At 51.3% G+C, this 11,863-nt stretch overlaps 1 long non-coding RNA gene across 1 annotated transcript in view; it reads left to right on the top strand.

Annotated features, from left to right (window-relative positions):
- The window catches only part of LOC144955335 (uncharacterized), an 18,516-nt gene extending 8,685 nt beyond the window's left edge, over positions 1 to 9,831 (top strand). The window contains exons 4-6 of the long non-coding RNA XR_013641616.1: positions 4,509 to 4,685; positions 8,226 to 8,405; positions 9,769 to 9,831. This is a non-coding gene — a long non-coding RNA (uncharacterized LOC144955335). The remainder of the gene's footprint in view (positions 1 to 4,508; positions 4,686 to 8,225; positions 8,406 to 9,768) is intronic.
- The last annotated feature ends 2,032 nt before the right edge of the window (positions 9,832 to 11,863 follow it).

Here is an 11,863-nt window from a genome sequence, read left to right as displayed (position 1 = left end):
CCACCACTCTCACCACTACACTCACCACCACACTCACCACCACACTCACCACTAAACTCACCACCACACTCACCACTACACTCACCACTACTCACCACCACACTCACCACCACACTCACCACCACTCACCACTACACTCACCACCACACTCACCACCACACTCACCACCACACTCACCACCACACTCACCACCACACTCACCACCACTCACCACCACACTCACCACCACACTCACCACCACTCACCACCACACTCACCACCACACTCACCACCACACTCACCACTACTCACCACCACACTCACCACCACACTCACCACTACTCACCACTACACTCACCACCACACTCACCACCACTCACCACCACACTCACCACCACACTCACCACTACTCACCACCACTCACCACCACTCACCACCACACTCACCACTACTCACCACTACACTCACCACACTCACCACACTCACCACCACACTCACCACTACTCACCACTACACTCACCACCACACTCACCACCACACTCACCACACTCACCACACTCACCACCACACTCACCACTACTCACCACCACACTCACCACCACACTCACCACACTCACCACCACACTCACCACCACTCACCACTACACTCACCACCACACTCACCACCACACTCACCACACTCACCACACTCACCACCACACTCACCACTACTCACACACTCACCACACTCACCACCCACACCTCCACCACTACTCACCACCACACTCACCACCACACTCACCACCACACTCACCACCACACTCACCACCACACACTCACCACCACTACTCACCACCACACTCACCCCACCACTCACCACCACACTCACCACCACACTCACCACACACTCACCACTACTCACCACCACACTCACCACCACTCACCACACTCACCACCACACTCACCACCACACTCACCACCACACTCACCACCACACTCACCACCCACACTCACCACCACACTCACCACCACACTCACCACCACACTCACCACCACAACTCACCACCACACTCACCACCACACTCACCACCACACTCACCACCACACTCACCACCTACACTCACCACCACACTCACCACCACACTCACCACACACTCACCACCACACTCACCACACTCACCACCACACTCACACACTCACCCACACTCACCACCACACCACCACCACACTCACCACCACACTCACCACCACACTCACCACCAACACTCACCACCACACTCACCACACACTCACCACCACACTCACCACTACACTCACCACCACACTCACCACCACACTCACCACCACACTCACCACCACACTCACCACCACACTCACCACCACACTCACCACCACACTCACCACCACACTCACCACCACACTCACCACCACACTCACCACCACACTCACCACACACACTCACCACCACACTCACCACCACACTCACCACCACACTCACCACCACACTCACCACTACACTCACCACCACACTCACCACCACACTCACCACCACACTCACCACCACACTCACCACTACACTCACCACCACACTCACCACCACACTCACCACTACACTCACCACCACACTCACCACTACACTCACCACCACACTCACCACCACACTCACCACCACACTCACCACCTACACTCACCACCACACTCACCACCACACTCACCACTACACTCACCACCACACTCACCACTACACTCACCACCACACTCACCACCACACTCACCACCACACTCACCACCACACTCACCACCACACTCACCACCACACTCACCACTACACTCACCACACACTCACCACCACACTCACCACTACACTCACCACCACACTCACCACTACACTCACCACCACACTCACCACCACACTCACCACTACACTCACCACCACACTCACCACCACACTCACCACCACACTCACCACACACTCACCACTACACTCACCCACACTCACCACTACACTCACCACACACTCACACACACACCACACACTCACCACCACACTCACCACCACACTCACCACCACACTCACCACCACACTCACCACCACACTCACCACCACCACTCACCACCACACTCACCACCACACTCACCACCACACTCACCACTACACCACCCACACACCACTACACTCACCACACTCACCACCACACTCACCACTACACTCACCACCACTCACCACTACACTCACCACCCACACTCACCACACTCACCACCACTCACCACACACTCACCACCACACTCACCACTACACTCACCACACTCACCACACTCACCACTCACCACACCACACACTCACCACCACACTCACCACCACACTCACCACACTCACCACACTCACCACACACTCACCACCACACTCACCACCACACTCACCACCACTCACCACCACACTCACCACACTCACCACCACACTCACCACCACACTCACCCACCACACTCACCACTACACTCACCACCACACTCACCACCACACTCACCACCACACTCACCACTACACTCACCACCCACACTCACCACACTCACCACCACACTCACCACCACACTCACCACCACACTCACCACCACACTCACCACCACACTCACCACCACACTCACCACCACACTCACCACACTCACCACCACACTCACCACCACACTCACCCACCACACTCACCACACTCACCACACTCACCACCACACTCACCACCACACTCACCACACTCACCACACACTCACCACCACACTCACCACCACACTCACCACACTCACCACCACACTCACCACCACACTCACCACACTCACCACAACTCACCACCACACTCACCACACTCACCCACACTCACCACTCACCACACTCACCACACACCACTCACCACACTCACCACACTCACTCACCACACTCACCACACTCACCACTCACCACACTCACCACACTCACCACCACACTCACCACCACACTCACCACACTCACCACCACACTCACCACCACACTCACCACACTCACCACACTCACCACTACACTCACCACCACACTCACCACACTCACCACCACACTCACCACCACACTCACCACCACACTCACCACTCACCACACTCACCACCACACTCACCACTCACCACACTCACCACCACACTCACCACCACACTCACCACACTCACCACACTCACCACCACACTCACCACCACACTCACCACACTCACCACACTCACCACCACACTCACCACACTCACCACACTCACACACACTCACCACACTCACCACTCACCACTCACCACACTCACCACTCACCACACTCACCACACTCACCACACTCACCACACTCACCACACTCACCACCACACTCACCACCACACTCACCACACTCACCACCACACTCACCACCACACTCACCACACTCACCACACTCACCACACTCACCACTACACTCACCACCACACTCACCACACTCACCACCACACTCACCACCACACTCACCACCACACTCACCACTCACCACACTCACCACCACACTCACACACTCACCACACTCACCACCACACTCACCACCACACTCACCACCACACTCACCACACTCACCACCACACTCACCACCACACTCACCACACTCACCACCACACTCACCACCACACTCACCACCACACTCACCACACTCACCACACTCACCACCACACTCACCACTCACCACACTCACCACCACACTCACCACCACACTCACCACACTCACCACACTCACCACCACACTCACCACCACACTCACCACACTCACCACCACACTCACCACCACACTCACCACACTCACCACACTCACCACCACACTCACCACACTCACCACACTCACCACACTCACCACCACACTCACCACACTCACCACACTCACCACCACACTCACCACCACACTCACCACACTCACCACCACACTCACCACCACACTCACCACACTCACCACACTCACCACCACACTCACCACACTCACCACCACACTCACCACCACACTCACCACCACACTCACCACCACACTCACCACACTCACCACCACACTCACCACCACACTCACCACTACTCACCACACTCACCACACTCACCACCACACTCACCACACTCACCACACTCACCACCACACTCACCACACTCACCACCACACTCACCACCACACTCACCACCACACTCACCACACTCACCACTACACTCACCACCACACTCACCACCACACTCACCACCACACTCACCACACTCACCACACTCACCACACTCACCACACTCACCACCACACTCACCACACTCACCACACTCACCACCACACTCACCACACTCACCACCACACTCACCACCACACTCACCACCACACTCACCACACTCACCACTACACTCACCACCACACTCACCACCACACTCACCACCACACTCACCACACTCACCACACTCACCACACTCACCACACTCACCACCACACTCACCACACTCACCACTACACTCACCACACTCACCACACTCACCACACTCACCACTCTCCTCACCTCCACAGGAGGAGGCCGTGACGTCACAAGGCGGACGCCTCCCCGTGACGTCAGAGGGGGAACGCCCCCCCGTGACGTCACATGAGGGAGCTCTCCGATTGGTCGCCCTGCCGCGTCACGTGAGGCTCGTGGCGGGACACCACGTGACGTTCACGTGTCACGTGGCCGGCGGTGCAGACACAGAGGTGGGAGACTTTGTGTCTAACAAGTGGAACACAGTCTAAGTGTCTAAGTGTTGAAGTGTCTAAGTGTTTAAGTGTCTAATAAGTGTCTAATAGGTGTGTGTAATGTGTGTCTAAGAAGTGTAATAAAATGTGTGTGTCTAAGTGTGCGAGTGTCTAAGTGTGTGTGTCTAAGTGTGTGTGTCTAAGTGTGTAAGTGTGTTGGTGTGTGTCCATGTGCCTAAGTGTGTGTGTCTAAGTGTGCGTGTCTAAGTGTGTGTTTCTAAGTGTGTGTGTCTACGTGTGCGTGTCTAAGTGTGTGTGTCTATGTGTGTGTGTCTAAGTGTGTGTGTCTATGTGTGCGTGTCTAAGTGTGTGTGTCTATGTGTGCGTGTCTAAGTGTGTGTGTCTAAGTGTGTGTGTCTAAGTGTGCGTGTCTAAGTGCGAGTGTCTAAGTGTGTGTGTCTAAGTGTGCGTGTCTAAGTGTGTGTGTCTATGTGTGCGTGTCTAAGTGTGTGTGTCTAAGTGTGTACGTGTGTTGGTGTGTGTCCATGTGCCTAAGTGTGTGTGTCTAAGTGTGCATGTCTACGTGTGCATGTCTAAGTGTGTGTGTCTATGTGTGTGTGTCTAAGTGTGTGTGTCTATGTGTGCGTGTCTAAGTGTGTGTGTCTAAGTGTGCGTGTCTAAGTGTGCGTGTCTATGTGTGCGTGTCTAAGTGTGTGTGTCTATGTGTGCGTGTCTAAGTGTGTGTGTCTAAGTGTGTGTGTCTAAGTGTGCGTGTCTAAGTGTGCGTGTCTAAGTGTGCGTGTCTAAGTGTGCGTGTCTAAGTGTGCGTGTCTAAGTGTGCGTGTCTAAGTGTGCGTGTCTACGTGTGCGTGTCTACGTGTGCGTGTCTAAGTGTGCGTGTCTAAGTGTCTAAGTGTGTGTGTCCATGTGTCTATGTGTCTGTGTGTGTGTGTCCATGTGTCTGTGTGTTGTGAGCGGAAAAAACAACCCCCTTACCTCCTCGCGATGCCGGACGGGCAACTCTGTGGTGGACATCGCTGTGGGTGGAGGGTGAATGCCCATTGGCCTCTCCCCTCATGGCGTCTGTGACCACCACAGCGGCAAAACGGGGGGCTCTGGGACGGGTGCGAGGGGCTGCTTGCGTTGTGGCCGAAACGTCGTGAGAATTGTTGTATTATGTTTTATTTTTATTATTTTATTACTTCCCTTCTACGTGACTTTACCGAAAGAACCAAGAAGATGAACCCCTCCACCTTCAATGAATCACCACTGAACCACGAAACATCCAACTAATCAGCTTGTTCTTCTTAGGTTTTTTTTTCGGTAAAGTCACGTAGAAAGTAAAATAAAATAAAAGACAAAAATCACGACGTTTCGGAGGCAACACAAGTCTCCGTCATCAGGTGGGACCGTCACAGTCAGATTAGCTGTATCAAGTGAGGCAATGATTCAAGATGTAATCCCTTAAAAGCGAGTTGAGGGGGGAGGGATTACATCTTGAATCATTGCCTCACTTGATACAGCTAATCTGACTGTGACGGTCCCACCTGATGATGGAGACTTGTGTTGCCTCCGAAACGTCGTGATTTTTGTTTTTTATTTTATTTTACTTTCTACGTGACTTTACCGAAAAAACCTAAAAAGATGATTCCTTGCAGTCACGAAAGCTTCAAATCTAGAATTAATCAGCTTGTGCCGGAGGCCCAGGGGGGACAGGCGTCTGCGACGTCTCCTGGCCAAACCCCATTTGGCGGAGCCAGGAGACTGAATCTTCACCCTCGGGGCTCCTCCAGAAACAACGAAAAGCCACTTCGTGGGGCCACGTGGAATGTCCGAGCGCTCACTGCGGAGGAGAGGCTGCCACTCCTCTGTCGGGAGCTGGACCGGTACCGCCTGGACCGTTGTTGAATACACGAGGTCTTGTTAACTTTATTGATGTGTCCATGAAAAGTAGAGGCTGCCACTCTTCTGTCAGGAGTTGGACCAGTACCGCCTGGATCTCTGTAGAATACAGGAGGTCTGGTGTTAGACTGGCTCTGGTGTCTATGTGGTGGAGAGGCTGCCACTCTTCTGTCAGGAGTTAGACCGGTACCGCCTGGATCTCTGTAGACTACAGGAGGTCTGGTGTTAGACTGGCTCTGGTGTCTATGTGGAGGAGAGGCTGCCACTCCTCTGTCGGGAGCTGGACCGGTACCACCTGGATCTCTGTGGCATTCAGGAGGTCCGGTGGACCGGCTCTAGCTCCTGCCACCATGAGGGGTGGACAGTCCTCTACTCGGGGCAGGAGACTGCCAAACAACAGGGAGTGGCTCTTCTTCTGAACAAAAGAATGAAGGGGGCGTGGGAGCGTGGCGGTGAGGTGTGGGAAGCTGTAAGCCCCAGGCTACTTTGGGCTCGCCTTCCCATCAACCGGAGGCGAGGAGTGGTGGTCGTGGTTACTTATGCCCCCACCGAAGACGAACATCCGTGGAAGGATGCAGACAAAGCCGATGAGTCAGATGCCTTCTATGACCTCCTGTCACAGGTGCTGGCTAAAGTGGCCACTCGGGACAGAGTCATCTTGTTGGGTGACTTCAATGCCCGAGTTGGTCATGATGCTGGCACCTGGTCTGGAGTGATTGGAAGGCATGGGCCAGATCAGCTCAATAATAACGGTAGGAGGCTGCTAGATTTTTGTGCAGCCCATGGGCTTGTAATTACCAACACGCTGTTCCGGCATCGGCGCATCCACACAACATCATGGATGCATGCCGGGTCCAAGCAAGAACATCGCTTTTGCCATACATAGCAGGCGTGACCAAAAATACCTCCAAAATTCTAAGCAAACATAAGATCCAAGTCCGATTCAGTACAGTACCATGAAATCCGTGATCTAATCCCTTAAAAGATGTCATTCCTGACTTACAATACCCTGGCGTCTACAAACTGAGTTGCATCTGTGGTGATTGCTACATTGGAGAAACGAAACGTCATGTCTCCGATCGTGTCCGCGAGCACAAGTCAGATCTGAAACACGGCAGAACTGATTCTTTCTCCGTTGACGATCATTGCTACAACGCTGTGAGCTCTCGTGAAATTGTATTTTCCGAGATCAAGGTGCTCTGCAAACCCTCTGGCTACCATCAAAGGTTTGTACACGAAGCCATCCAGATATACAAACACGGACATCACTTGATGATGCTACTGATGATGATGATACTGCTACTGATGATGATGATGATACTACTGATGATGATGATGATGCTACTACTGATGATGATTCTACTGATGATGATGCTACTACTACTGATGATGATGATGCTACTACTACTGATGATGATGATGATACTACTGATGATGATGATGCTGATACTACTGATGATGATGATACTACTATTGATGATGATGATGATACTACTACTGATGATGATGATGATACTACTACTGATGATGATGATGATACTACTACTGATGATGATGATGATACTACTACTGATGATGATGATGCTACTACTGATGATGATACTACTGATGATGATGATGATGATACTACTACTGATGATGATGATACCTTTCCAGATCTGCTGGTTCAAGGATGGCATTCCCATCACCACCACCCCCACCACCCCCACCACCACCACCAGCACCACTCTGCTCAGCTCCTCTGTCACTGGTTGTGTGATTGAGTCCCAGCTGAGTCTCAGCTCCGTGAATCTCGGAGACTCGGGCAGTTACTCAGCACTCGCCCGGCATGGCACGGTCAGTGGCACAGAGACCCATCGATTATCAATGAGAACCATCGATTATCAATGAGAAATCCATCGATTATCATTGAGACTCAACGATTATCATCGAGAACCATTGAATAACAATGAGACCCATTGAATAACAGAGACCCATTGATTAACAATGAGACCCATCAATTATCATTGAGAACCATCGATTATCAATGAGACCCATCGATTATCAAAGAGACCCATTGATTAACATAGAGACTCAACGATTAACAATGAGACCCATCGATTAACAATGATACCCATTGATTAACAATGAGACTCAACGATTAACACGAGCCCCAATCATTAAGACTGAGTGATATTGATTAGCCATGAGCCCCAATCATTAAGACTGAGTGATATTGATCACCAATGAGCCCCAATCATTAAGACTGAGTGATATTGATTACCAATGAGCCCCAATCATTAAGACTGAGAGATATTGATTAGCCATGAGCCCCAATCATTAAGACTGAGTAATACTGGTAGGAACGAAATGGACCAGCCTACAATAGATTGTATTGTCCGTCCGTCCGTCCGTCTGTCCGTGTAGCAACATCGCCCCCTACTGCAAACACTTGGCAGGACCCTACAAAAACCTTTAGACTCTGTGAGGCTTTCCTGGCTAAACAAGTGTAACATTCCCTTATCATTCCCTCAGATAGTTTTTAATAACCTGAGATCGTTTTTAATTAAAACATTTAAATTACAAATGAACTCACAGCGGCCTAACGCCTACAGCTAGGCCTAAAGCCTAGAACTAGGCCTCAAACTCTCCCTTCGTATCGTACCCCCGCGTGTGTGAAAGGGAGTTAATGTTTAACAATGTTACATTCCCTCGTGTTTTTAAATAGAAACATTTACATTTAAAGCTTTTACATTAATAATTAAAGCATTTAAATTAACAATTAACTCAGCGGCAGCCTAAAGCCTACAGCTAGGCCTCAAACTCTCCCTTCGTATCGTACCCCTGCGTGTGTGAAAGGGAGTTAATGTTTAACAATGTTACATTACCTGATGTTTTTAAATAGAAACATTTACATTTAAAGCTTTTCCATTAATAATTAAAGCATTTAAATTACAAATTAACTCACAGCGGCCTAAAGCCTACAGCTAGGCCTAAAGCCTAGAACTAGGCCTCAAACTCTCCCTTCGTATCGTCCGATTCGGTGTAGCAGCATCGCCCCCTACTGCAAACACTTGGCAGGACCCTACAACAACCTTTCGACTCAGTGGGGCTTTCCTAGCTAAACAAGTGTCATAATACATGATGTTTATGTTCTTACGGGCCTGTTATTGATTAGCCATGATCCCCAATCATTGACATTGAGTCCCAATTGTTTCAGGAGCGGGTTTGCACCACCGCAAGGCTTCTCGTTGTCATGGAGATGGAACCTCCAGCCAGGAGGTGAGAGACACACAGACACACACAGAGAGACACAGACACAGAGACAGAGACACACAGAGACACACATGGAGACACACAGAGAGACACAGACACAGAGACACAGAGACACACATAGAGACACAGAGACACAGAGACACACATAGAGACACAGAGAGACACAGAGACACAGAGAGACACAGACATACACAGAGACACAGAGACACAGAGACACATAGAGACACATAGAGAGACACAGATACACAGAGACACAGAGACACAGAGACACACAGAGACACACAGAGACACATACAGACACATACAGACACAGAGACACAGAGAGACACAGAGACACATAGAGACACATAGAGACACAGAGAGACAGAGACACAGAGAGACACAGAGACACAGACATACACAGAGAGACACAGACACATAGACACAGAGACACACAGAGACACAGAGACACACATAGAGACACATAGAGAGTTAGTGAGTGAGTGAGTGGGTGAGTGGGTGGGTGAGTGGGTGGGTGAGTGGTGAGTGGGTGAGTGACTGAGTGACTGAGTGAGTGACTGAGTGACTGAGGGAGTGAGTGACTGACTGAGTGACTGAGTGAGTGACTGACTGAGTGAGTGAGTGAGTGACTGAGTGAGTGACTGAGTGAGTGACTGACTGACTGAGTGAGTGAGTGAGTGAGTGAGTGACTGAGTGAGTGACTGACTGAGTGACTGAGTGAGTGACTGAGTGACTGATTGACTGAGTGGGTGAGTGACTGACTGAGTGACTGACTGACTGAGTGACTGAGTGACTGAGTGACTGAGTGACTGATTGGTGAGTGATTGAGTGAGTGACTGAGTGAGTGACTGACTGACTGATTGGTGAGTGATTGGTGAGTGATTGTTGAGTGACTGAGTGAGTGATTGGTGAGTGATTGGTGAGTGACTGAGTGAGTGACTGAGTGAGTGACTGAGTGAGTGACTGACTGACTGATTGGTGAGTGATTGGTGAGTGACTGAGTGACTGATTGGTGAGTGATTGGTGAGTGATGCAGGGGCTGTATTCGTGGCGATGAGCAGCAAGAATCGAAGTTTGTCCCTCCGGCCTTCACGCAGAGACCCTCGCACACGCTCACAGTCACAGAGGGCGCAGTGGCCCGCATGGATGTGCGGGTAAGTAAACACTCAGTCACTCAGTCAGTCAGTCACTCAGTCAGTCACTCAGTCAGTCACTCAGTCACTCACCCACTCAGTCACTCAGTCACTCAGTCACTCACTCAGTCACTCACTCAGTCACTCACTCAGTCACTCACCCACCCACTCACCCACTCAGTCACTCACTCACTCAGTCAGTCACTCAGTCACTCAGTCAGTCACTCACTCACTCACTCACGCTCACAGTCACAGAGGGCGCCGTGGCACGCATGGATGTGCGGGTAAGTAAACACTCAGTCACTCACTCAGTCACTCAGTCACTCACTCACTCAGTCAGTCAGTCACTCAGTCAGTCACTCAGTCACTCACTCACTCAGTCAGTCACTCAGTCAGTCAGTCACTCAGTCACTCACTCACTCAGTCAGTCACTCAGTCAGTCACTCAGTCACTCACGCTCACAGTCACAGAGGGCGCAGTGGCCCGCATGGATGTGCGGGTAAGTAAACACTCAGTCACTCAGTCAGTCAGTCACTCAGTCAGTCACTCAGTCAGTCACTCAGTCAGTCACTCACTCACTCACTCAGTCACTCAGTCAGTCAGTCACTCAGTCAGTCACTCAGTCAGTCAGTCACTCAGTCACTCAGTCAGTCACTCACTCAGTCAGTCACTCAGTCACTCACTCACTCAGTCACTCAGTCAGTCAGTCACTCAGTCAGTCAGTCACTCAGTCAGTCACTCAGTCACTCACTCAGTCACTCACGCTCACAGTCACAGAGGGCGCAGTGGCACGCATGGATGTGCGGGTAAGTAAACACTCAGTCACTCAGTCAGCCAGTCACTCAGTCAGTCACTCAGTCAGTCACTAAGTCAGTCACTCACTCACTCAGTCACTCAGTCAGTCAG

Source organism: Lampetra fluviatilis, unplaced genomic scaffold (genome assembly GCF_964198595.1).
Source record: "Lampetra fluviatilis unplaced genomic scaffold, kcLamFluv1.1 SCAFFOLD_600, whole genome shotgun sequence".
NCBI classification, from domain to species: Eukaryota; Metazoa; Chordata; class Hyperoartia; order Petromyzontiformes; family Petromyzontidae; genus Lampetra; species Lampetra fluviatilis.
This window is presented reverse-complemented; position numbering and strand designations above follow the sequence as displayed.